Source organism: Protopterus annectens, chromosome 4.part0 (assembly GCF_019279795.1).
Source record: "Protopterus annectens isolate FY-2018-M chromosome 4.part0, PAN1.0, whole genome shotgun sequence".
Lineage (NCBI taxonomy): Eukaryota > Metazoa > Chordata > Ceratodontiformes > Protopteridae > Protopterus > Protopterus annectens.
In genome coordinates, this window is record NC_056733.1 from 1,209,564,481 (window position 1) to 1,209,591,054 (window position 26,574).

A 26,574-nucleotide genomic window follows, 5' to 3' on the forward strand; every position below is an offset into this window, starting at 1 on the left:
CACACTCATCCACAAATGTGATGGGCTGCAGAGTTCAACATATGTAAAGCCCACACTGGGCATGCTCACACACTTAGATAAATGAGACATCTTTCACACAACATGCCACAGGAAGGCTGAACTGGGCATGCTCACACACTTGGTCCAAATGTTACCCCTAGCAATGTGAAAACACACCAGAGGATGGTCGTCCCTTTCTAGACACTGATCATGTAAGCACCCTATAAGTATATTGGAGAAAAGGATTCTCTCAGTAATCCGAATAGCTACCGCTAATGCGTCCGCCTCTAGTGTCATAACATAGTTAGGTAGGGGTTTGAATCCAGCAGGTGGCAAGTGTGTGTGAAGGGGTAAGTGTGTATGAAAGAAACATCCCTTTGGCAACTGGGAAAACACACCACAGGATGATCATTCCACTTTCTAGACTCTGATGATGTCAGCACCCTATAAGTATATTGGAGAAAAGGATTCTCTCAGTAATCCTAATAGCTACTGCTAATGCGCCCATTTCTAGTGTCATAACATAGTTAGGTAGGGTTTGAATCCAGCAGATGACAAGTGTGTGTGAAGGGGGTAAGTGTGTGGTATGAAAGAAACATCCCTTTGGCAACTGGGAAAACACACCACAGGATGATCATTCCACTTTCTAAACTCTGATGATGTCAGCACCCTATAAGTATATCAGGGAAAGGACTTTCCCCAGTAATGCGAATAGCGCTGTGCTAATGCGTCCGCCTCTAGTGTCTTAACATAGTTAGGTAGGAGTTTGAACCGCAGATGACAAGTGTGTGTGAAGGGGTAAGTGTGTGGGTATGAAAGAAACATCCCTTTGGCAACTGGGAAAACACACCACAGGATGATCATTCCACTTTCTAAACTCTGATGATGTCAGCACCCTATAAGTATATCAGGGAAAGGACTTTCCCCAGTAATGCGAATAGCGCTGTGCTAATGCGTCCGCCTCTAGTGTCTTAACATAGTTAGGTAGGAGTTTGAACCGCAGATGACAAGTGTGTGTGAAGGGGTAAGTGTGTGGGTATGAAAGAAACATCCCTTTGGCAACTGGGAAAACACACCACAGGATGATCATTCCACTTTCTAAACTCTGATGATGTCAGCACCCTATAAGTATATCAGGGGAAAGGACTTTCCCCAGTAATGCTAATAGCGCTGTGCTAATGCGTCCGCCTCTAGTGTCTTAACATAGTTAGGTAGGAGTTTGAACCGCAGATGACAAGTGTGTGTGAAGGGGTAAGTGTGTGGGTATGAAAGAAACATCCCTTTGGCAACTGGGAAAACACACCACAGGATGATCATTCCACTTTCTAAACTCTGATGATGTCAGCACCCTATAAGTATATCAGGGAAAGGACTTTCCCCAGTAATGCGAATAGCGCTGTGCTAATGCGTCCGCCTCTAGTGTCTTAACATAGTTAGGTAGGGGTTTGAACCGCAGATGACAAGTGTGTGTGAAGGGGTAAGTGTGTGGGTATGAAAGAAACATCCCTTTGGCAACTGGGAAAACACACCACAGGATGATCATTCCACTTTCTAAACTCTGATGATGTCAGCACCCTATAAGTATATCAGGGAAAGGACATTCCCCAGTAATGCTAATAGCGCTGCGCTAATGCGCCGGTCTCTAGTGTCTTAACATAGTTAGGTAGGGTTTGAATCCGCACATGACAAGTGTGTGTGTAGGGGGTAAGTGTGTATGATTGATATATCCCTTTGGCAACTGGGAAAACACACTACAGGATGCACATACCCATTTCTAAACGATATCACAATTATGTATGGCTTTTGATTACAGACATGCCATGTGTGTTGTGCACACACAGAATGCCCATGTATGTGGGTTGTCCCTCACAATAATGCATGACATTGATTACACCGGTTATGGCAATGAACACATGATGTATGTGTGTGCCAAATACACATATGTACCTGTGACTTTCAATAGTTACCATGTGTGATGCCTGCCACATGTGAATACATGGTATTTGCACAGGGTAACATTATGACCGTGGTCTTCTGTGCAGATGCTGCATGTGGGATGTGTATATACAGTGTGAGATGTAGATGCTATCAGCCTAGTAGTGAGGGATGCACACCTGGTCTGGGGCATAAGGTCTACATGTTGTTAATGTACAGGAGCTGCATGTTTTCACCTGTTGTGGGAGTGGTAAGACAGTATTCCATAGCAATGCAGTGACTGCATGCTAAGAACCATTCAGCTAGGGTGTTGTAGATACACTTATTCATTAGCATTCAGTAATTTGTCGGAATCCCTGGTGAGGGTCTGATGCCAACCAAGGTCAGGGTCTACCAGCCTGTGTCACTTGCTCAGTGATCCCTTCCATGTTCCCTATCACGCATCCCAGTGAGCGACATCCCACATCAGCTGTGGTGGCATGGACAATGACTGAGTCATATGTGTCCATGCATCTGACTGACTTGTATGTTGTTGTTACAGTTTGGCCATGTGTTTCCATCTCATACATGTGATGTACATCAATGGGTAGGGGATAGGGTTGACTGTGTACATGTGGCAGCTGTGACATTACTACATGACACACATATTCCACAACTGTACCATAAAGGTGACTGACAACTGACCTTTGTACATGCTACCGAGTATTGAGATTACATTGGTGATTGACAGCACATAGGGCCAATGGTGAAAAAGAGACATAGGTCCATAGGTTCGTACAGGGATATCTGCCCAGGGCATGTATCCACCTAGCCAGAATGTGCGTGCCTTTCAACATGCATTGTGAATCTGTCTTGCTATGCCCTTTTCCAAGGTTAGTATACTGTGCCTCTTTCTCACAGTGACACATAAGTGATACCCAGGGTAACCCTACAATGTCACATCCAGTCATTAATATCGCCTTGAGGATAGTCACTGAGTCAGTCCGCCTAACCTCTATTGGGATAATAATCAGGAATGAAGGGTGCCTCTGAGTTGTGAATGTGCCCTCCACCATGTCCTATGTATATCACTCCTGAAGTTCATGTAATTCCAGCGTATCCTGGTGGGATCTGGATATTCTGGGATGCAGCATGGCCATTACGTGAGGGTATGACCTGGCCTTCTATGTAAGGCACAGATTGCCTATGAAGAGGCAGTATGTCACTGAGTAGAGCTGCTGCTACTTTAACCAGTCAGTATGTGGCATCTGTTTGAGCACTTTGATCCCCTTGTCGAGGTACATATGTGGTAGCCCCAGTTGCTGCAGGTGTCTGGTAAGGTGCATGCCGACAGGTTCATCATAGTCAATTATGGGCATGATGAGGGATGAGTAAAGGCACAATGTCCTCCCCTGGCCTACATGTGGATCCCATGATGATGTGGCCCATATCACATGCTTACCTAACCACTTTGTCCATGTTGTTGTCAAATGGTAGGATGCTATCAACCCGCGCACTTCAAGGTCCATAATTCCTAGGTCTGCACTTACTGGATTAACACATATGTGGTACATTGTGGTCATTTACTGTTTGACAAAGGGATGACTATACTCTTTCTGTCATTCATGTTGAGGCCATGGCTGTGGCACAAGTCGTGTGTTTGCAAGAGTCCCTTTGGAGGATGCGGTGTTAGCTGTTGAGTTGATTATGGTGTTCGGTCTGCAGTCACCTGTGACGCGGCTGAGCCACAGTACTTCCATGTTGGCCTGTACCTATGACAAATATATAATGAACATGACAGCCCCTAGGGCTTTGCCTTGTGGGACACCACTTGTACCAGGTTGGAGGCTGACATGGCTCCAGCAATTCTACCATGTGTGTTCTGCCCTTGAGCCACTGTGCAATACCCATAGTGACATAGGGGTTAATATGTACACTGGTGAGCTTCCCTAGAATGCACAAGTGGGGTATTGTATCCAAGGCTTATGCAAGGTCCAGGTAGGCTGTGTGGACCTCCTACCCCTTGACAGTGGCCTTGGTGACTGTTTCAAACAAAGCAAACAGGTTTGATAGGCAGGATTTGCCATTGACAAAGCCAAACTGTGTATGGTGACATGTCTGTAGGTCCACAATATCTAGATATGTGAGGTTCTTGATGATTCTTGCCATAGCTTTGCAGACAAAGCTAGTCAGACATATGGGGCGAGTAGTGTCCAGGATCCGTGACGGCACCACCTGCATGTTGAGGGACCACTGTTGCTGTATGCCACTCTCTGGTCACATATCATGTATTAAGGCTGGGATTGAACAGTGGTGTTATGTCTGGGTGTAGCTCTTCTTGTGGTTCATGTAGGACACAGCCTGGGACACTGTCTGGTCCCATTGATGCAGTGTTTACTGCTTTGGGAAGGGCATCTCTTACCTGAGCATCTGTGATGTCAGGGGAAGCACTGTGATGCGAGACATATGTTCCCTTTGGTGTGGTGGGGAGAGAAGGCAGCATTGAACCTGTCCACTAGGATGATGGCAATGTCTGTGTGTTTTATATTTTGTGTGACATATTGTATTACCTCTGAGCATATCTGGGTAGTACCACCCAGGTTACTAACATAACTACAGGCAGCCTTGTGATTATCCTCAGTGGCTTGTGGAATCCTCTCTCAAAGATGGCCTTAGACAATCATATGGGTGCCTGTAGTTGTCTTCCAATACTCATCAGTGGTGCCTTCACATTTTGGGAGGTTGTTGTATCATGTAGTGGCGCCATCCTTCTATTGTATAGTGTGTTTATGGCTGGTGTCCGCGCCCAGGACATCTGCCTTTGGAGAATTGGGTCATGCTTTCATATGTGGCTTCATGATCCATGCATTCCTGAATGTGTCCACAGAATGCCTCTATACAGGTATCTGCAGTCTGGTCCATATTTTCAACAGGCCTTGGGCCTTTGAAGGTTTCCACATCATTTATGAGGGGTGTGCACTTGCTTGACATGAGCTGTTGACAGACGTGCCGCCTCCAGACAGAGCAAGGGAGGGTCACAGTCAGCTACCTGTTGGGACGCACTCCCTGGACCACATGGAAAGAGACACAGAGGAGCTCTTACAGCACCCTCTCAAACTCAGGTCTCCCACACAGCCTTCATGCTGACACAGGAGAGTTTAGATTACTCTGCAAACACCATCATACTGGGTGATGCCAGCTACCCAAACATAGACTGTGTACATTACACAGGCCACAATACCCAAGCTCTAAGATTCCCATTGATCAGACATTCTTTGGCTATGGAACAGGTAACCAACCTTCCCACAAGAGGGGCAGATATACTAGAGCTGATCTTTACAAACATGAGTAAAAACTAATCACCACTGGGAGTATATCCCTCATTGTTGCAATCAAACCATATACTAATCACACTGGTGTTCTGGATCCCCACATATGCAAACCTCCAACACATCGATGTGTGTGTGTGGGAAATGTCCCTATTAGCAACCGTGACAGTATCGCACAGGATGCAGATCCCCTTTGAAATAGTGATGATGTCAGGACTGTATAACTATATCACCTGTAGTAAAGTCCTCCAGTAATTTGCATAGCGCCTGCTAATGTGTCTTTCTTCAGTGTCATAACGTAGTTAGGTGGGGGTTTGAATCCTGCAAAGGGAATGTATGAGTGTGGTTTATGTGTGTGCACTATGCTGGGAGGGTTAACTGCCTTTTGCCAACTGGGAGAACACACTACAGGGTGCACATCCCTCCTCCTACACACAGATGATGTCAGCACCCTCTAAGTACAGCATTAGTAAAGGTTTCTCCAACTACTGCAAATAGCACACTCTGCTAATGTGTCTGTTTCTACTGTCATTGCACAGTTAGGTGTGGGTTTGAATCTTGCAAATGGAAAGTATGTGTTTTACTGTTGGTGGGGTTAGTGTGTGTGCACAATGATGGGGTGGGATGTGGCTTTGCCACATGGGGCTATGCACTGCAGGGTGGTCATCACCCTTAACAAGCAGTGATGTTGATAGCACCCTATACAAACAAAACTACAAAACAGAAGGTGTTGGTACTGATAACACATGTAAGGTAACACTTGTTCAAGTAATGTCCACAAAACGGAGTAGGATAATAAAACAATTCTTTTATTCTATACAGACAACATGACAACAGACAACTAAGTGCCAGTACTCAGTATAGTGTTACATGCTACTTGAACATGCACATGTACCAATATACCTAGATAGTGTTCTGAAGCCTGAATGTGGCAAGTGTGTGGATGTGGGATGTGTCTGTGTGTGCATTTCCGCATGGGAAGCATGTTTGTTGTGGCAATCAGGGTACTACAGTACCTGATGCACATTACATCTTCCAAATGATGAGGTTGCCTGCACCCTGTGAGTACAGGTAGAGAAGGGGATGCCAGTAGTAAACAACATAGTGCACTTCTGAAATGTGTACCTGTCATGTATCAACAGCTACTCATGTAGGGTGATAAATAATGGGAATGGCAGGTGAGCGTGTGCATGTGTGTGGGTAGCAGGGTGTGTATAAATGCATGTGTGACAGAACAGATACATGTAGCTGAATCTACATAACAGCACAAGATGCACATTGCCATAGTCAATGTTAGCATGTGATGGTGTGCTGCAGGTACACTTTGTTAAGTAGTATGGGTGCAGATAACAATTGAGGACATTCATACAGTTACTGCAGCAGGACTGATGGGATATACACACATTTATACTGCAACACACAACAGTTACCAACATGTTACTACTTATACACATCTATGTAGTCACCCTGTGCATCAGCAACGTGTTTACCTTTACCTGCACCGATGTTGTAGTATGCAGGAGGTGGCACAGTGTCATCATATGCACAGGGTGTGGGTTAGATATGCCCAAGCCGCCACTGGTAACACCAATTGACATGTGTGTGTATGTGTGTTTGTGAGGGGCAGCAGTACAGGGTGGACCGTTGTTGGTGCAGTGTGTGTGTGTATGTGTTTGCCCTAGGTGTTAGGTTTCTGCATGTGTGTAAGCACGCACACAGTCCCACATAATGGCTGCCATGTACAGGGTTTTGTGGACAGCCACAGACTGCACCTGTCAGGTCATCCAAATCAGTGTCTGTGGGCACGGACACGGTACCTGTGCCTGGCAGGGGTGCTACGGGCCGTATCCGGTACTAACCCAGACTGGGTACTGTCATCGGAAGCAGGGGTGTGTTGACTGGACACAGTTCCCTGTTGGGACTGGTCTCCTGGGGCGTCTGGATGACAGCACAGACCCAGCATTGCTGGGGCTGGTGCTGGCACTTGAGGCGCGAGTGGGCCCATTGTCGCCCGCGCCACTGCCAGCTGGTGCTCTTGCTGGCATACGCCACGTCGACGCCGCAAACGCACACCATCGCCCTGGCCCATGGACATCTGGTTGTGGAGCAGCTGTTGTATGCCCTCACAACGTCTGTCAACGACATCTGTGAAGTTACGGATAGCATTCGCAACATCATGCATGCCGTCTGTCATGGCTATGCGACATGCTCTCAGCTCCCTCAGACCCTGTCTGGTGTACCTTTCCATACGTGCCTGTGCCTGCATGGCAGTTCTAAACATAGTGGAGGTTGACATACCTCCCTGGGCACCCCGGCCAGAGGCAGTACGGCCACGGATGCCCCCCCGAGAACCCATGGGCGACTGTCTGCGTGGTACCATTGGAGGCCTCTGCACATGGCTGCATTGTGAGGATGCATGTGCCACAGGTACCACATTACCCTGATCTATGCCCACTGCTGACTGTCCATCACCTAGGGACAATGGTGATAAAGGATGTAACGGCAGGATGACTGTGCGCATTGACGGGTTGAAAGCTGTGTACTGTCAATTGGCTGACCAATGGCGGACCCAGACACACCTTCCTGCACCATTACAGACATTTCATCATCATCAGTACCTGGGGCACAAGATTCAGGTTCCCTGCTGCAGGTCACCAGAGCAGCACCAGAACCTACGGGAGGAAAACATGGAACACAGATTACAGTCTCAATACATATTTGAAAGAGATGCACTTCAATACTAATGCACACATTCAGAAATGGACACATGCACTCATGGACACTAACACACATGCACACTTGGGCACAGGCACACTTGCACACATGCACACCCCACAGTAAACACACACATCAATACCGTGTTACACTACTCATTCTACTATCTGTCAATTACAGTTATTGTGGACACAGTCACCAGCATGTCTACTACAGAGTTACACTACTCTTCCTAGTTTTATAAATTGTTTTACAGATACTGTTAAAAAGACTCACCAGCATGTATGGCCTGCCTCGTTGATACATGGGAGGGACCTGGAAGTGTGAAGAGAGTAATGTCAGTGGGCACATGTGTGCCATTTGTTTTGCACATGATACAGTACAGTAGTACACTAGTTCCCTTATACACATCAGCTGCACATCATGTCTGTATATATATCATGATGACAGATACATACCACATGCACACCTTATGCGTGCATGAAGTAACAGCGTACAGAACAGTCATATGTACATACCAGGAGTTAACTCTAATCTCACCCTTACCTCTCTTCAAACGTCAACTCAAATTGTACTTTCAAAACCACTGGCTTTGTTCTTCTTGGAGTCCAGGCTAACATCCCTCTCCCTCCTCTCTTCACCTTTAACCCCTCATTGTGCATAGAAACTAGCTTCTACCCTGTTTCTTTCACCTTGATGTCCTTCTATGCTCTGACCTACTTCTCCCATCCCTCCCACCTCCTCTTGACTGTCTTCCTTGTTTTCCTCACTTCCCTTCTTGACTCCTGCCTCTTCCATATCATTGTATCTGTCATACTCCTTCTACTTCTCTACCCTTCTGAGCCCTAACTATTATGTATATGGCTTTTGCCTTATTGCATAACCATTATGCTTTAGGTAGGATTGCTTTGAAACCAACAGTACATTGTGTATGACTCTAAACTGTTTGACTTCCTTACATGTATGTTTATTTAATTGACAGGCTGGTGTACAATTCTATTATGTTGGCTGTCTGTATTGACAACTTGTCTGTCTGCCTTTATTACATTATGTGTGGAGCTTTTCTCCACAGGCCTCTACTGAAAATGAACTCATATCCAGCTAGACTATCTGGGTCAACAAATGTAAAAGTAATAACAATAAATGAATATGGCATCTTACCTGCACGCTCGCTGTCTTGCTGCTGTGTGGATCCAACCTCCATCAGGATGCATGATGTTTGCTGTTGTTCTGGGGCTGGATCCACAACACTTAGCAGTAGCCCCTCCTGTCTGGTGAGGGGGGGATGTGGCCACCCCCCCACCTGTGGCAGCCTGTTGCCTGCAGATATCTGCAGCACGCTGGCGGACATTCCTTATCAAATCACTGCAGTGATGTCTCACCTGCTCATATGTCCTATCATGCATGCCAACATCATTTATCCTGCTAACGAGGCTTTGCCACAGTGCAGACCTCTCCTGCTGATTCTGGGTGGTGCGTGAGAACAGGATGGCATAGTCACGCACCAGGCTCTGGTGGATCACGTCATCCTCTGCAGCAGAGTACACAGGATTTCTTTTAGGTGCCATGTCTATCTGGAAAGGTACACAAACAGGTTATCAGCATAGTATCTCAACAATACATGGTACACATTCTATACAGGGTGTGTTAACTTCTACTTATTACTGATTGGTTAAAACCTGATTACAGTGTAGCTATCATTCTATGTCATTTGTGCTAAGTACTTGGCCTTCAGACCAGTTGTTTTACATTAGGGAGGTTGGTGGCAAGCACTGTGGTGGCAGGACACATATCTTTCATCCATTGAAGTTGGGAACTGCTGATTGTGGGACCAGTGTACAAGTGTATTACTTCTGGTATGGGCAGTTGTCCTTTAGGCCAGTTATTTAACATTAACGCGGTTTGTGGTCTGCACTCATGTGTGACAATAGGCTGTACTCTGCCATTCATAGCTGGGGACATCTGGTATCAGGTTTATAGTGCCTGCATATCTGAGCTGTATCTTACTGACATTGCTACACCTTGTTTGTTGTAGCAAACACTACATCCAGGCCTCCTGCATCTACCTTTGTTTATATGCTTGTTATCTGTTAGCTTGTTATTTCACTGGTATGCTACTTCCACATAGTACACATCTTTGCAACACATCTGTGACTCACTACTGTTATCTGCATTGCTTACTGTATGTACTTCCATGTTACACATGACAGCAAGTGACTGCTTGTCATTGTTGCATTTACTTCATTGTGACACATTGCACTTAGGTTACCTGGCATTTGCTCACTGACGCTTTTATATCAGTCAGCAGTTGTAGGTAATGTCAGTACACCCTCACTCCCCACTGGAACTTGTTTTCAATCATTACTGATTACAGAGTTCACAATAGTATTCTAGCATGTCCAGAGGTCAGTTGTCAGTTCCCTCCTCAGTCCAGCTGGTGAGTGTGGTACTCCAGAGACAATGTTAGAACAGATGCATGTACACAGACAACCCTCCTCCTAACGACAAATTCAAACTCATGTGAGTGATGCAACCATATACCAGACTGGAGGCTAGGCTCTGTCTACTCAATACCGCCATAACCAGTCACGTGGCAAAGGGGATCACTCACTACACTTCCAGTCTCACGTAGACCTAACACAACAGCGGACCTAACACATGATCACACATGATCATACTTGTAGGCTCAGACCACAGCTCTGCCTATGCAGCAGAGACCTCCTATGCAGACATCCAGGCAACCACTACCACATAAACGAACATGTGCAACACATATCACACAAAGCCAATGTGCTGAACACTCACAGCCATTAACAGTTAACAACACACCTCATACACCTGTACTAGGTGCCTCTATGATCAGGCACACTCACATCACGTTCACCAGGCTTAACGAGGTGAGGGTCACGGTGTGCAGCCTGTCAGTCACTATGACCTGCCACATAACACAAACAGTCAGGTAACCCCAAGGCAGGTACAGGTATGACTCAGTCAATGTCCATGCTGCTGTGAATGGCCTGACACATTCCTCCCTGGACTACATGACATGAGACATTACAGAGCTCTCTGAGCACGTAGCCGGGACAGTTTGACCCTGACCTTGAGTAGCATCCTACCCTCACCTAGAACAATGCCACAATATCAAGGCACAATGATCCCTTCCAACAATTGACTGACATACTGGTGTCATTCACAGGTGTGCCAATCCCTGCCATCTTGGGGTGGTATGCTTTGCTAGGGACAGCTTGCACCTGTCACCACAGTCCTATTGACATTTGCGGAGCCTCCTGCTACACCCATAGTGCCTGTATTAGGCAAGGCTCATAAGGCAAACCCACATCCATTTGTATCACAAAGGATGAGGAAGTAAGAGTGATGCTACTCAACACTGGACGTCTAGACCCAAGGATGCACGCACCCAAAACCCTACCTAGCATTCTGGAGATCGATATCTGTGCAGTAACATGAACCTGTTTCAGGTTTCACAGGAGCACACCAGTACTACCACGTTATAGCTGTTACCATCCTTGTCGGCCACAACACTTGAACAAGGGAGGGGGAGTATCAGTATTCAATGCAGATTCCCACGCCTCCACATTGGTGGCACAGTACAACATAGGTGTTAGGCCATTGAGTACAGTAGACGTGGTTGGGGACCTGGGGAAGAAACATGGTAGCAGTCTGTCATTTGTCTACCACATGGCCAACGTGGATTGACAGACATGTTATATAGCCCAGCTAATCATGACTGATTCACATGTATGGCAGGGAGGTCATTGTGCCTCTGTACTCATCCATCATCAGGCCTATAATTGCATACAATGCACCTTTTGGGATGTACCTAACCAGACACCTACAGCAACTGGTACAGGACAACAGTACATCATCAAGGGGATGCAATGGCTCACACAGATGTCATATGCTGCCCAGGTAAAGTGAATCCAGCTGGACTCAGTGGCATACTGCCTGTTCAGGGGCAATCTGTGCATGCCATATACAGCCATGTCCTACCTAGCAGTAATGAACGTGATGTACCTCAGGCAATCAGAGTCCCATACGGCCACATGCTCAGGATAGCTGGACCTCAGCACTGACATACATGGACATGCTGGAGGGGCATATTCCTAACCAACAGGCTCCCTTCACTCTGTAATGAGCTCACACTACTGGTTAGGCAGAGTCCCTCATTGACTCTCTTCCATAGGAATCTGGATGAGTGGATGGAGATCATAGTTGTACCCCAGGTATCACTTCTATGTCGCTGTTAGACAGAGGCATAGTATACTAAAGTCGGACAAGGGCATAGCAGCATAACTTGTGATTGGGTGGCACAAGACAAACACATTCTACTAGGCTTACCAATGCCCTAGGGCAAATAGCCTAGTATGAACCTATGAACTGTTCATTCTCAACTGTTCGAGCTCATTACAGAGTAAAGGGAGCCTCTCAGTTAGAATTTGCCCTCCAGCATGTCCATGTATGTTCTATTCAGTTGCTTACCGCTTGCTCAGAGGTGACCTTTGCCCAACATACAAGGCCATGTCAGACCCAGATTTGATGAATATGCTTCACCTAAAAAAATGTAGATCCATCAGAGCCACAAGGCCAGGAGACTTAAACCTCGACACGGCTATTAATAGGACATGCTGGAGGGATAGATTCATCACCCAAAGACTCCCTATGCTGTGGAACAAAATCACGGTATATGTGAGGCAGAGCACCTCGCTGGCCTTGTTCAAGAGAAATCTTGACCAATGGATGGGTGATCGCAGATATACCCCAGGGATTACCTCAGTGTCACTGCTCGACAGAGGCACAGCAACATAATGGGTATGGTTCCCCATACTAAAGGGGTGGCGTAAGCCCCAAAATGATGGGCTAGGCTTGTAAATGCCCTCGGGCAGATAGCCTAGTATGAACCTATGAACATGTGTGTACTGCTATAGTACTTCTGCCATATGTTGCATGTGTGTGTGTTGTGGGGATGCACAGGTAATGGCCAGATATCGCCTGCACAGGTGACACGTGTGACACATTCTGGGTGTTCAACCATACATACTGGATGTGTGCTGCCATCCAACCCTGTGATGTGGACACACATTACTCAGCCTGGATATACATATCTGAACAACACCACAAGCACAATACACTACCTTGCTATGTATGCATGTTATTACACAGTTATTCAGTAGTTATGACAGTGATGCTATCCATGCAGCCCACTGGGCCAGTGGAAGCCACAACACACAACGCCAGCACATTTGCATATGCTTACCACAGACATCCCACATACTGCATGTACTGTGCACACAGTTATCTAACCCAGAACAACTGCACACCACTTATTAATCCTGTCCAGTGGACTACAGATACAGGCATATTGTATAACAATAGTAGGAGGCTAGTGCAGCACAGGGCAGATTCACATGACAGGAAGGCATCTGTTGTCTGCAGTGTTAAGATGCTTCACATTCACCAAATGCACAGATATTGCCAACAATGTTGCAGACAGTTTAGGTGCAGGTACCCCCCCCATTGTCCTACACACGTGTTATTAGTTATCCCAGATGACTGTAACCTCCCTATCCTCTCACATGTCGAGGTGAGAGCCACCCTCATCATTGCAGAACACATATCATCACTGTTACGAAATGGTATCCCTGGATGTGTGCTACATTCACCCCTGGAGGACATAGCACCACATGACAGACTGATATTAATCCTGGCCATACTACAGGATATGTACCTGAACAGTGCCATACATACACAGTGGTCCCACACCAATGAGGAGGAACCTCTACTGACCCTGGGAACTACTGCATCATATGCACAACTGGCCTTGTGTTCTAAGCTATGGAAGTGTTAGTTATGGCCCACATGTACAACAATATTACATATGTTTATATTTCATGACTATCTACACACAACCTATCTCATGGACATACCTATAGATAGTGAACTATGATACAATTGGAGGTGTCACAGTATACACAGGATTAACCTGCTACTTTGCATTACCTTTTTTTATGTGGCAGCTTTTGATGTGTCAGTCGTGCTGCTTGAATTTTGCTGCTGTTGCTGCTGCTGCTGCTGTTTTTCTGCTGGCTGTTTGTATATTTTGTTTTGTCTTCTCTCTCTGTCTCTCTCTCTCTCTCTCTCTTTCTCATTTGGTTTGTGCAATGACTGTATTGCATGAGTGGAGTGTGGGTACTGAATACTTTTGTAGGTATCTGCATAGGTCCATGTGATGGCCTCTGCACCAGTTGTAAGGCAGCATTTGCTAATTGCAAGCAGCTGGGTGTGTACTAATTGCATGTCTCACTGTGATTTCAGGACACTGCTATAAAAGGGTATGTGAAATAGGCGTTGCCCTTTCAGATTGTTATCGCTGGACCATGCTGGTATGCTGTTGACAGTGTTCTGTGAGTGTGAAGGTTAGTACATCTCCCATGCTTCATGCTGTGTTGTAGATTCAGGTTGCTGCATTTATCTTGCCTGTTCCCTGTAGTGAGTGTGTATGCATACTGACACCTACAACTATATGTCATATGTATTGCTATATATATATATATATATATATCTGTGTACATATACATACTTTCATATATGTACATTAGCTGACATTATTGGGTACAAGCTAACAATTAGCAGGGCTGTTTCCGTTAACACTACTCTAGTATGGGAATCCAGTAATTGGGACTATAAAAGTCTGCCTGACATGCTTTGGGTAGTAGACATACTATATTGCCTTTATCTTCATTCCTACTATTACATGTTCCACTTATTTAGCACTGTATTCCTGTATGAGAGTCATGGCTTAGTGGTAGGTCATACAGACTAGTGTTACAATGGTCTTGTGGTAGGGCCTACTAGTATGCTCATATTCTGCTTTTGAGTTGAGTATAGGGCCTATCAATCACAGTGCTGGAGGCACCTTTAAGCAGTTAAAGGGCTTAGTAGGTCTCACAGGAGCCAGGCTGTGTTGCAGATTCTGGTTGCTGCATATATCTTCACTGTTTCCTGTAGTGAGTGTGTATGGCTACTGAGACCTACGATTATATTTCATATGTATTAATATATATTTATATATATGTATGTGTAGATATACATACCTTCACATATGTACATTACCTTACATTATTATGTACAAGCTAACAGGTAGCAGGGCTGTTTCTGCTCACACTGAACTAGTATGGGAATGCAGTCATTTGGCCATTAAAACTCTACCAAACATGCTTTGGATAGTACATCTCCTATATTACCTTTATACTGATTCCTACTATTACATGTTATATTTATTTAGCAGTGTGTTCTTCCAAAGCAGGCATGGCTTAGTGGTAGGTCAAACAGACTAATGTTACCTAGGTCCTGGTTTCGAGACTGACAGTGGGAATTTTTTACTTTGCAAACTTTCGAACTGAGTACAGGACCTGTCAATCAAAGTGCTGAGGCCACCTGTAAGCAGTTAGAAGGGTAAGTAGGTCACACAGGGGTCAGGCTGTGTTGCAGATTCAGGTTGCAGCAATTATGTTAACTTTTTCCTGTAGTGAGTGTGTATGGCTACTGAGACCTACGATTATATTTCATATGTATTAATATATATTTATATATATGTATGTGTCGATATACATACCTTCACATATGTACATTACGTTACATTATTATGTACAAGCTAACAGGTAGCAGGGCTGTTTCTGTTCACACTGAACTAGTATGGGAATCCAGTAATTTGGCCATTACAACTCTACCTGACATGCTTTGGATAGTACATCTCCTATATTGCCTTTATACTGATTCCTACTATTACATGTTATATTTATTTTAGCACTGTGTTCTTGTAAAGCAGGCATGGCTTAGTGGTAGGTCATACGGGCTAATGTTACCAAGGTCCTGGGTTCGAGACTGACAGTGGGAATTTATTTTTCTTAGCAAACTTTCGAACTGAGTACAGTACCTGTCAATCAAAGTGCCATAAAGGCACTTTTAAGCACTTTAAACCAGGTCTGCGCTCGTTTGCTGTGAGCTCACGACAAGCACTGGCGGTGAGCTCCGCTAACACAAGCGCACACCAGCTATTTTATTTGAAAGAAAAGAAAAAGGGGTGACAGGAAAGTGGTGAAAAGGGGTCACAAAGAGGGTAAGACAGTAGGGAAAGCGTGGGATTTGCAGGAAGGGTGTAGGTAAGGCCCATAGATGCCCATGTCTTTTGCAGCAACAGCTGTATATTTCTATGTATTTTGGTGAGACATTTGAAACCTTCCACCTCTGAGAGAGGTGTCAGGACAACATTAATATTTGTTGTACAGCCAATTGTAATTAACAGTTTAGATGTCCAGCGGACATGTCTGCGACATGGACAGCTATGTATGGGCGTAATTTTTTGTGGGATAGAGTGCCCTTTTTTTTTTTTTACAGGTGAGAGTGGTATGACAGGTGAAGGAAGTCGGTAAAGCTGGGGAGGTAGGTTGGGTAGGTTAACAGACAAGACAGACAAGACGCATACAGGGACGGTGTATGACACACGTGGGGTTACACAATTGACGGGACGGAGGTTGGGATATCCGAGATGCACGAGCCCACAGATGGCAACAGTGGAACTGATATCCCCACCCATAGGCAGTTGCCACTGTTCCTTCACAGCCCAGGACGGGCTGTGCTGGGGCTGTGGGCGGGCAACGGCCGGGGCGTTAGCTGTGCCACACGAGCCTCGAGCTGGCGTGAGGGGTCCAAGAACAGTGTCTTGGATCTCCCTCGCACCACAGACCGGACACCTTGGAGGGTGAGTGGACGAAGCCCTCCGGCCACACTTGCAGAGGGGGGTGGGCCCCATCCCCTGCAGCGCTTCCACCCGAAGGTGGCACAGGGCCACCGGAGGGGGGTCCGGCCTGGGCACTAGTGCCAGGTGCAGTCGCCAGCTGAGGTGGGAGAGGTGGGTGGCTGGGACCTGCCTTCCCAAGCGTTCTAGGTTTGTGAGTAGTTATGTTAGTTTGGGTTAGTGGCATTTTATTCCATTCAGATTAGTTGTAACAGCATGCATTGGTATTCCCATCAAACAAACACCCAGATATGAACACCATTGAACAAGGGGCATATCAATATCACATGCATTATTTGAACAGCAAAACACAGTCAAACGACATGCAGGGTTGATTAATGGCAACAGGCCATCGTGTGTGCAGGTATGAACAGGGCACATGCACGAACAGACATGCATATATGTTTGGAACGGACAAATGTCCATGATTAATGAAATGTTCACATACCATTATTTAGTGGATGTTGTTATATGGAATTACAGGGTTGGGTGGGGATAGAAAGTGATGACACATTCATATGTTAAACATTGATTCACATTTATCATAGATACACAATTAAGTTGAGGCTGATGTTTCAAAATAATCTTTATTTGACTGTCATGCTACACCTGTTACACATACATCACTATCCTACTTATTTTGAATTTGATCAGATACATCATCCTGCTACACTTTGATGACAGGACAGGGGACAACTATGGCTGTTTAGTCTGTCAGATAATCATTCATTCTATCTGCAAATTGTTTACTGTTATCACCATATACAGATTTTGAGCTAGACATTCAGATTCAGACACACTGAAATCAGTTTGGGATGTTAATTTGTACTTCCCACATGCATTTAGTTCTGTAAAAACACACTGAGGCTTATATATTCAGGGGTTATTACTACTTTATTTATTCATACATGAGCCTTTCTGTCACTCTCACACATTCTGCAACTTCACAGTTCAGGTTGGTACTTCTATGCTTTGTTCACATATTAGACCTGTGGTGATTCAAACACTTTCCAACAGCCTCACTTCTGTCATGATTCAGCATTTGAACAGGGATATATCTCACATGTGACTACCTCAGATTGTGAAGCTGTACTCTTGAGACTACTGCAGGTTACAGTATATTTAATTAATGATGGGACATCTGTATTACAGCACTGTTTAATTCTATCAATTATATTTCCAGTTACACTTGCATACTGATGAACTTGTTGCAGCCATACCTGCAGACTTTCAATTCCTGCTTGCACATTATATTACTTTTAATCAATACACTGCACTGTTCTGATACATGGTACATAATAATATTTATTTACAAGTACTGGGTGGGGTTACTAACCTGCATGGTGGGCGCAGCCGCCAGCCTTCTGGCGTGCATCTCGACATTCGCAGAGCGGACACCTGCAGCTGTAATACAAAGGGAATAATATTGGACTACACATCTCCATGGTATCAGCTGGTTGAAATCCTTACATACATGGGTAAAATGTGACTTACTCAGTAGTGGGGCGTTGGGCATTTGCGGGCCTCCTGGATCCAACGGTTCAATTGGTCCTGCTTGCGTCTCTTCAGGTCCGCATGGTGGTGACGGACCTGCTCACCAGTGCGTGGAATGCCAGTAGCACTGGTCAGATCACGAGCCAATTGGTCCCACGCCTCTGCCCTATATACTCCCCATGAGACCTGGCCCTGCATGAGTTGGGCCTCGTGATTATGGACAAGGAGCCAGACCATGTATCTGGACTCCTCAACGCCCCAACGCTGTGCTCGAAAGCAACGTCCCTCACCTACTCCACTCATGCTGACTGCAAGTCTGTTCTACAATCAGTTATGCTGTGTATTCCCCCCTATGGGGCTTATATATGCCGCTTTTCCCGCACATTTCTCTGATTGGCCGTTTTGGAATTGTATCTACTTCACTGAAAATGCTTTCTCATGCTCCATTCTGGGTTTTATCCCATATATATGCTATTTCTGCATTTCTATGTATTGCTGTCATGGCCTGGTGGTTTAGTTCCTTAACTGTAGTGCATGGTATCCTGGGTTTGAATCTGGCAACTGATTTTTGCTTTTCCTGACAGAAATGAGTTGAGGACCTGTCAATCAAACATGCCAAAAGCACTTTTAAGCACTTTAAACCTGTTCTGCGCTCGTTTGCGCGGAGGTAACGCATGCGCACTGGCAGTTAGCCTGTGGGAGCGGCGCGCAAATGGTGTGCGCTGGGATAAATCTTAATTGGCTAGCGACACACATGTTCAGCTAATTGCACACAGTTTCAGCCTGTTTACCCGCTGCTTGGCAACGGGCACGCAGTTTGCAGCTTTTTAAACACTACTCAGCTACGGGCACTCTGTCTCACGGCAGCTTGGCTATCAGTACATTTCTGACTATTTTTATTCTTATGTTTCTTCAAAATGCTCTATTTCATTCCATTTTACAAAAGGGAATACATTTACATTTGTACAATACTGTCAGGGGGCTTTTTAGTGCTTATTTACAAAAAAAAAAGGTTGTTGTAGGGGCTCGAACCCTGCCTGCCTACTCTTAGGGCGGCTACTCTACCGCTAAGCTATTATTTCTTGGCTTACTTTGCATATTTAGTTCTTATATCCTTTTCCACTGACTGCTAACTGTGATTGCGCTAGTAGCACACCCGCGCACACAGTAGCAAACATTTACGGGGTTTAACAAAAAAAAAAAGGTTTTAATTTACTTTTATGACATCTCTTCACTTTATACACTAATGGCCAGTCGGGGCATGTGTTGTATAGTGTGTTTATTCACATTTTCATGGCCTTTCTCGTGGCTGTTTACTTTCAGCCATTCTAGTCTTCCGGGGGCGTGTCCACTTGCAGAGCTTAGCCTACAGACACGCCCCCTACTCTCTTACACGGACCGTGTAAGAGTTACTAGTGTGATTCAGCATGCCTCATGCACCTCATGCATATGCATGACATGCTGACATCACACAGTTTAACTGCAGCCTCCGTGTAAGAGTTATAACTCTTACACGGAGGCTTCCTGAATCTGGCCCTCAATATAATATAAATAATAAATAGAAATACTAAAATAATATATATATATATATATATATATATAGTATGTTATAAAATATAAATAATATAAAATATAGTATATTTATTATAATATAATATATTTAATATATATTATATAAAATATAATATAAATAATAAATAGAAATACTAAAATAATATATATATATATATATATATATATATATATATATATATATATATATATATTTAATATTTATTATTATAAAATATAAATAATATAATAAAATATAAAATTTATAATTTGCCACTGTCGAAATTCTTATTTCCTTTCTCAACATGAACTGCAAAAAATATGTATTATATGTATGTATATATATATATATATATATATAATAGTCCTGTTGTTACCTCCAGGTAACAACATTCCCTTGTTGGAAGAAATTTTGTCATGGATTTTCAACAATATCCATAATGAAACCATTATCCTTGGTGACGTAAATATTAACTGGCTAGATTTTTGCCCTAACGTTCCCTCTTTAAATATCAGTCTATTCAACTTCACTTAGCTCATCTGTTCCCCAACCAGACCCAGTAAGGACAATGCCTGCGGCTGTATCTTAGATTGGATTCTAGTCAATCACCCTAACAAAATATCTGCAGCCGGTACTCTTCCAAACACCCTTAGTGACCACCTCTCTGCTTTTGCTTACCCCACTGTCCCCTCATTTCAAAAGCCTCACTAGTACAAACTAATAAAGAACCTAACTAAATTTCACCCTGTGAAATTCATAGATACCCTAAAACAAGATTAATTGGTGCAGGCTAAAAACACTCCCTCTAGACAAGGCAGTCGAGCACTTCAACTCAGCATTTCTTAATATACTAAACAGCCTTGCTCCCCTTTGACTAAAATAAATCAAAGTAAATCAAGCCCCATGGCTGACTAAAGATACTAAAGAAATTATGAATTCCAGAAACAAGAGCTGGAAACTATGATTAGCTAACAAAGCCCCTCATGACCTGCTGAAATTTAAACAACTTCAAAACCAGTTAAAAAGACTAGCTGGTTAGTTGGCAAAGATAAGAAAAATCACTATCTGAAATTTCAGAATGAACATAAGTCAAACCCAAAGAAATTCTGGAATTCTATAACATCATTACTAAATCCAGGTCATAGAGTAACCCATGCCCTCATCCTGACAAAACTCCAGTAGAAATAGCTACCCTCTTTAATACTCACTTTATTAATGCTTTAGTACACACATCCTTTCCCCCATCACATACCCCACCAACCCTGCTACTCCTTTTAAAGTAGCCAATCACACTACATCCTCCCTCTCTACTGACACGTCACCTACATTCACTTTTACACCTATCCCAACTGCCACAGTAAAAAGACTACTGCTTAAACTCAAACCATGCACTAATGATCCCGACAACCTACCCACACAATTCTTAAAGTTAGCCGCCGAATCTATTGCCTACCCTATATCCATCCTTTTAAACAGATCAGTCCAAGAAAGTTACATTCCTAAAATCTGGGAAAAAGCTTATATTCTTCCTTTTCATAAAGGAGGGAATAATTCTGACATCTCTAACTTCAGTCCTATTGCCATTATCTCTCTAGTCTCTAAGATCTTAGAAAAATGTATTCACACTCAAATCCTACACTTTCTTCTTCACAACCAAATTCAATCTCCCACACAGCTTGGCTTTAGACCAGACCACAGTACTACAACTGCCCTGATATCCTTCATGGATACAATCAACAGTGCCCGTGACTTAGGCAAAATGGCCTCCTGTCTATTCCTAGACCTTTCAAAAGCTTTTGATACTGTCTCTCACCCCTACTTCTAAAACAACTCTCTAAAACTGGCCTTACTCTCTCCTCTCTTAACTGGTTTTCAGGCTGTTTAACTGACAGTTAACAGGCTATCAAATGGCATGATTCCTTCTCCTCATATCTCAATACTCCCACTGGAGTTCCCCAAGGTTCTATACTAGGACACTTGTTATTCAGCATTTTTATTAATAGTTTCCCCTCCTGTCTAGATCAAGGCTCACTTATTCAATATGCTGATGACGCAACAATTATATGCACCTCTAATTCCATAACTGATCTACAACAGCTAACCCAGTCAGCATTCACCACTACTGAAACATGGATGTGTAACAATCACCTTTCTTTCAATCCTGCCAAAACCAAACTCATGCTTTTCACACCCAAGAAATCTATCTCCCTTAACAAAGCCCAGTTCACTATACTCTCACAAAGTAACACAGTCATTGACGCCATTACTCACACAAAACAGCTAGGAATCTTTATAGATGAGCACCTGAAATTTGGCATACATAGACACCATAGCATCAGCCAGACCCACCAAAAGCTTGGGATCCTCTACAGGGACAAAAACTTCCTTAGCCAGTCCACAAAACAAGTTCTTGCTTCCACTTACCTACTACCTTCCCTACTTTATGATGCATCTCTATTCACTAATCTCTCATTCTCCCCTAAAAGCTAAATTTGAATCCTATTACAACGAAGTCGCAAAATTTGTCTCTAACACCAAACATATTACCCACCGGTTTACTGGCCTGCACCCTCTTAGCTGGCTTGAACTATCTTACTACCTCTCCTACCTACAACTGACTACAGCCCACAAAATAATCTTTAAACCATCAGACTGCCCTGCCCTTAGCCAGATTTTCAGTGCCTACCAACAAAAGAGGGCCCTCAGATCCAAGAATCAGCATCTTTTGCTGGTACAAAAAACAATCCTGGCTGCTGGATGCCTTCTGTACTTTTGGTCTGTAGCCAAGGCCTGGAATGCCCTACCTGTGACTATTAGAACTACAAAAAATCCTGACAGTTTCAAAATCTCCCTAAAAAACTTTTTATCTTCCAACTGGAACTGTACCTGCACTTTGACTCCTTCGTGCTTTTATATTTCATCTATTAAAGAAAGTTTTTAAGCTTACTGGATTATACAAGAGTTGTTTTGGGTTTTTCGGAGTGGGTTTTTGCGGAGTTTGTTTACCTTGACTCCATTCCCCAAATTACAACCATCCTTCACTTAACGTAATTAATCGCAGTGAACATGTTACATACTTGATTCAAGGTGTAATGCTTTTCTACTTTATGTTGTCTGAGTTACCTATACTACTGCCAGGTGTAAACCTCACTATTATCCACTGTTAGAATTTCTCTTTTTTGCATAATGTCGAATCATGTGTTGTTTTGTAATTCAATTCACTGGTTGGAAATTTCATGCAATGTGCTGAATCAGGTCATTTTGTTATTCATCTCAATTTAAATGTTGCATTTAGCTGTATATAGCCCTGTAATGAACAATTGTATTTACTCCATCTCGTACTATATACCCCTGTAATGTACTCATGCCAAATGTATTTACTTAATGTCACGCATTTGTTATGTATCTATAGTATGTTTTTTTGTTTCTTGTTACCTGTGGAGCTTTTCTTCCTAGGCCTTCACTGAAAATCGTCTCATTGGCTCAGTGGACTTTCCTGGTAAATAAATGCAAATAAATAAATAAATTCTCAAACATCTTGCGCTAGACATTTTATAAACAAGCAGAAGCAAATTGAACATTCTAAAATTTGATGACACTGAAACAAAAGTGAAAGCATACCTCTTAACCTTTTATCACAAGAAATCTGAACAAAGCCTAAAATAAAGGGAGGAAAAGGCCAAAAAAAATAGGGATAGAATTTAAATATTGCTCTTATAAACTTAGAAAGTGCTAGAATATTTGTGTTTGCATGCATTTTCTGAAGGATATGAAATCTGAAACTCAAATGTATGTCATTATTTAGTGGCTTCAAACCACTGTGAGTTGCTTAAAAAAAAAAAAAAACACAAATTTTATAAGGAACAGACCAAAAAATATGACACAAAAATCTGGGCATTCTGCGGAAATCTGGACAATTAAGAGGTATGAGTGGAAGCATCTGCAAATAAAGAAAGTATATTTCATGATTTTTAATCAAAGTGGCCAAATAGTATCACATAATTTCTACATTTGTTTAAAACCACTAAAAAAAGGAAACTCCCAAAACACGTCTCTTAGAACCCGCACAGGGCACCTCCAGCAAGTGTTATAATCATTAGGATACATCCTATGTAATCTATCTACTATATAAAAATGCTTGTATAATCATTTTTGACCAAAGAGCTATAACCTACAGTGGGTCCCTATCAGAAGCTTGAGTTTTCAGAAACTCAAACCTTTGAATGGAGATTGCAGTATTGTGCAGATCAGGAATTTACAAATTTCCCCACTGTAGTGCGATCTCAGAGTTGGTATATATCATGTACAGGGAGGTGTGACGGTACAGCCCCCCCCCCCCCCCCACATGGCAGGTGCAGGGTGGCTTGCTGCCCTGCAAAAATGTATAAAAAAGTAGATTTTTGTTGTTTTTTTTCAAAGTTTGAGTTTTCAGAAACTCAAGCATATCATTTCGACAATATGAATTTCAAGTTTCTGAAAACTCAAGCTTCTGACAAAGACCCCCTACAAGATATAGTGACATACTGGGGGTTTTTTGGAGTAATATGGCCTACATGGTTTTGTCAAACTCAATTCCCATTTCAGGTTCCTGTGTTTATCTAATAACTTTTCCCTGGGTGTGATAAGGATGCTTTATACCATCAAAACAAAATCAGACTCAATACATCATGTGTCATGTCGATGAAATAAGTAATCAAAATTTGTAAACATAACAGCAAATGGGGTTTCACACAGAAGCTTCATCAGCCATTTATACAAAACTTTAAAATACAATCCTTACAAAGTTAAGGAGATTATACCACCATGGATTCTTAATAGGACTAACGATCTCCTGTACTGTTTTTAATCTAGCCACCTTAGCAGAAATCTTCAAGTTGGGAAGCCCTAGTCCTCCCATTTTAGAGGGAAGCGATAACAATTGGCAATTCACACTTGGTTTGTCCCCATCCGTATAAAATCTCTAAGGGAAAGTTTACCTTTTTCCTAGAATTGCTGTGGTGCTGGGAAATGTAAAGAATGTACCACATATACTACCCAGGACAATATGTACTAAGCAATTCCCTGTATTCTCTACATCATGTCCAAACAAAGATTTATTTATTTATGTATTTATTTTACATTTGTTGCCCGGGATAGTCCAACTGAATACATGTCCATTTTCAGCAGAGGCCCGGGGAGAAAAGCTCCAAGGTACAAACAAAATACATTGCATAAAACATAAAATGTAAGATAAACATACAAATAAAACATAAAAAACGTTATTTACAGAATAATTCAGAATAACAATTGATGCATTTAGTAATCAACAGTTTTACATATGATGAGGACCTAGAAGCCTCAGGGTAGTTGAGAAACACTGGAGTAATTCCTTTGCAATAGTAGTAAATGTGTTAGTCAGGTTTAGAACATGTCTAAGACCAATGCAATTTAAAGTATTGTTTTAGACTATTTTTGAATTGACTTATGGTGGCTTCTAGAGTAATATTTGCTGGAAGTGAATTCAATATTTTACCAACATAATGAGCAAACAGAGAGGCACCAGCTGAATTACAAGCTTGGATAGCTTGGACAAGTAGTTTGCTTGATGATCTAAGTGTACTGAGGTTGCTGTAGGGGTAAATTATGGGTTTGATTGCTGGTGTTTTATCATGTTGGTTTAATACTTTAAATTCAACTATCAGCTGGTTAAGCTGGATTAGGGAAGGTAGTTCTAACCACCTTAGTGATTTTAGGTTAGTACAGGGATGTGTCTTGTAGGCATGCCAGTGGCAAATCTGACAATGTGATTATAGCAAGTTGATAATTTAATGAGTTCAGTTTTACCTAGGTTAGTCAATAGAGGGGTAGCATAGAGTAAGGTCACGAGTAAGTAGGAGCAGGCAATGGCAGTTCGAGCAAGTAGGGTAAGGAAAGGCTTGATCTTGTAAAGTGACCCTAGTTTTTTGTTAATGATTTTGATAGTTTTGTTAATGTGTATATCAAATTTAAGGTTATTGTCTATAATGACTCCTAATAGTTTTATATGGGGGTCTGAAGAGATTGTAGTTCCATTGTTAGAGTATATAGAAAACAAGAGTGTTTCCAACCAGAGTGGTAGCCTCTACTCCTCATTAGAATTAAGTCCTAAGTCCTTTGCACAAATCGCTGAAGTGTGGGACTCACTTTGTAGGTTCATATGTTCATAGGTATAAGCTAGGCTAATGGTATAAGCTAGGCTAATGGTATAAGCTAGGCTAACGGTATAAGCTAGGCTAACAGTATAAGCTAGGCTAACGGTATAAGCTAGGCTAATGGTATAAGGTAGGCTAACGGTATAAGCAAGGCTAATGGTATAAGCTAGGCTAACCGTATAAGCTAGGCTAACAGTATAAGCTAGGCTAATGGTATAAGCTAGGCTAACGAACCCTGGGACTTTTTTACCATGCTTCCCAGATATATCTGACAATTTTTGGTATCCAAGGTTATTTTAAGGAGTATATGTGGACCTGGGCTTGGGTGGCTTAGCATTTATAGGTTGTCTCTGTCTGCTAGAGACATAAGTGCCAGACCAGGGGTAAACTTCTGATTCCCCGCCCACTGGTACAAGTCATGCTTGAATTGGGCTAGGGTAGAACTCACATGGACAGGAAGCCTGTTTCAGAGAAGGGGTAGTCTCTGAGACATATACATGTCCCTCCAACATGTTCTATTTATTTCACAGAGAAGATTTAGGTTCCTAGATCAGGCAATTCTGATACCTTTTGTTTAACAAATAA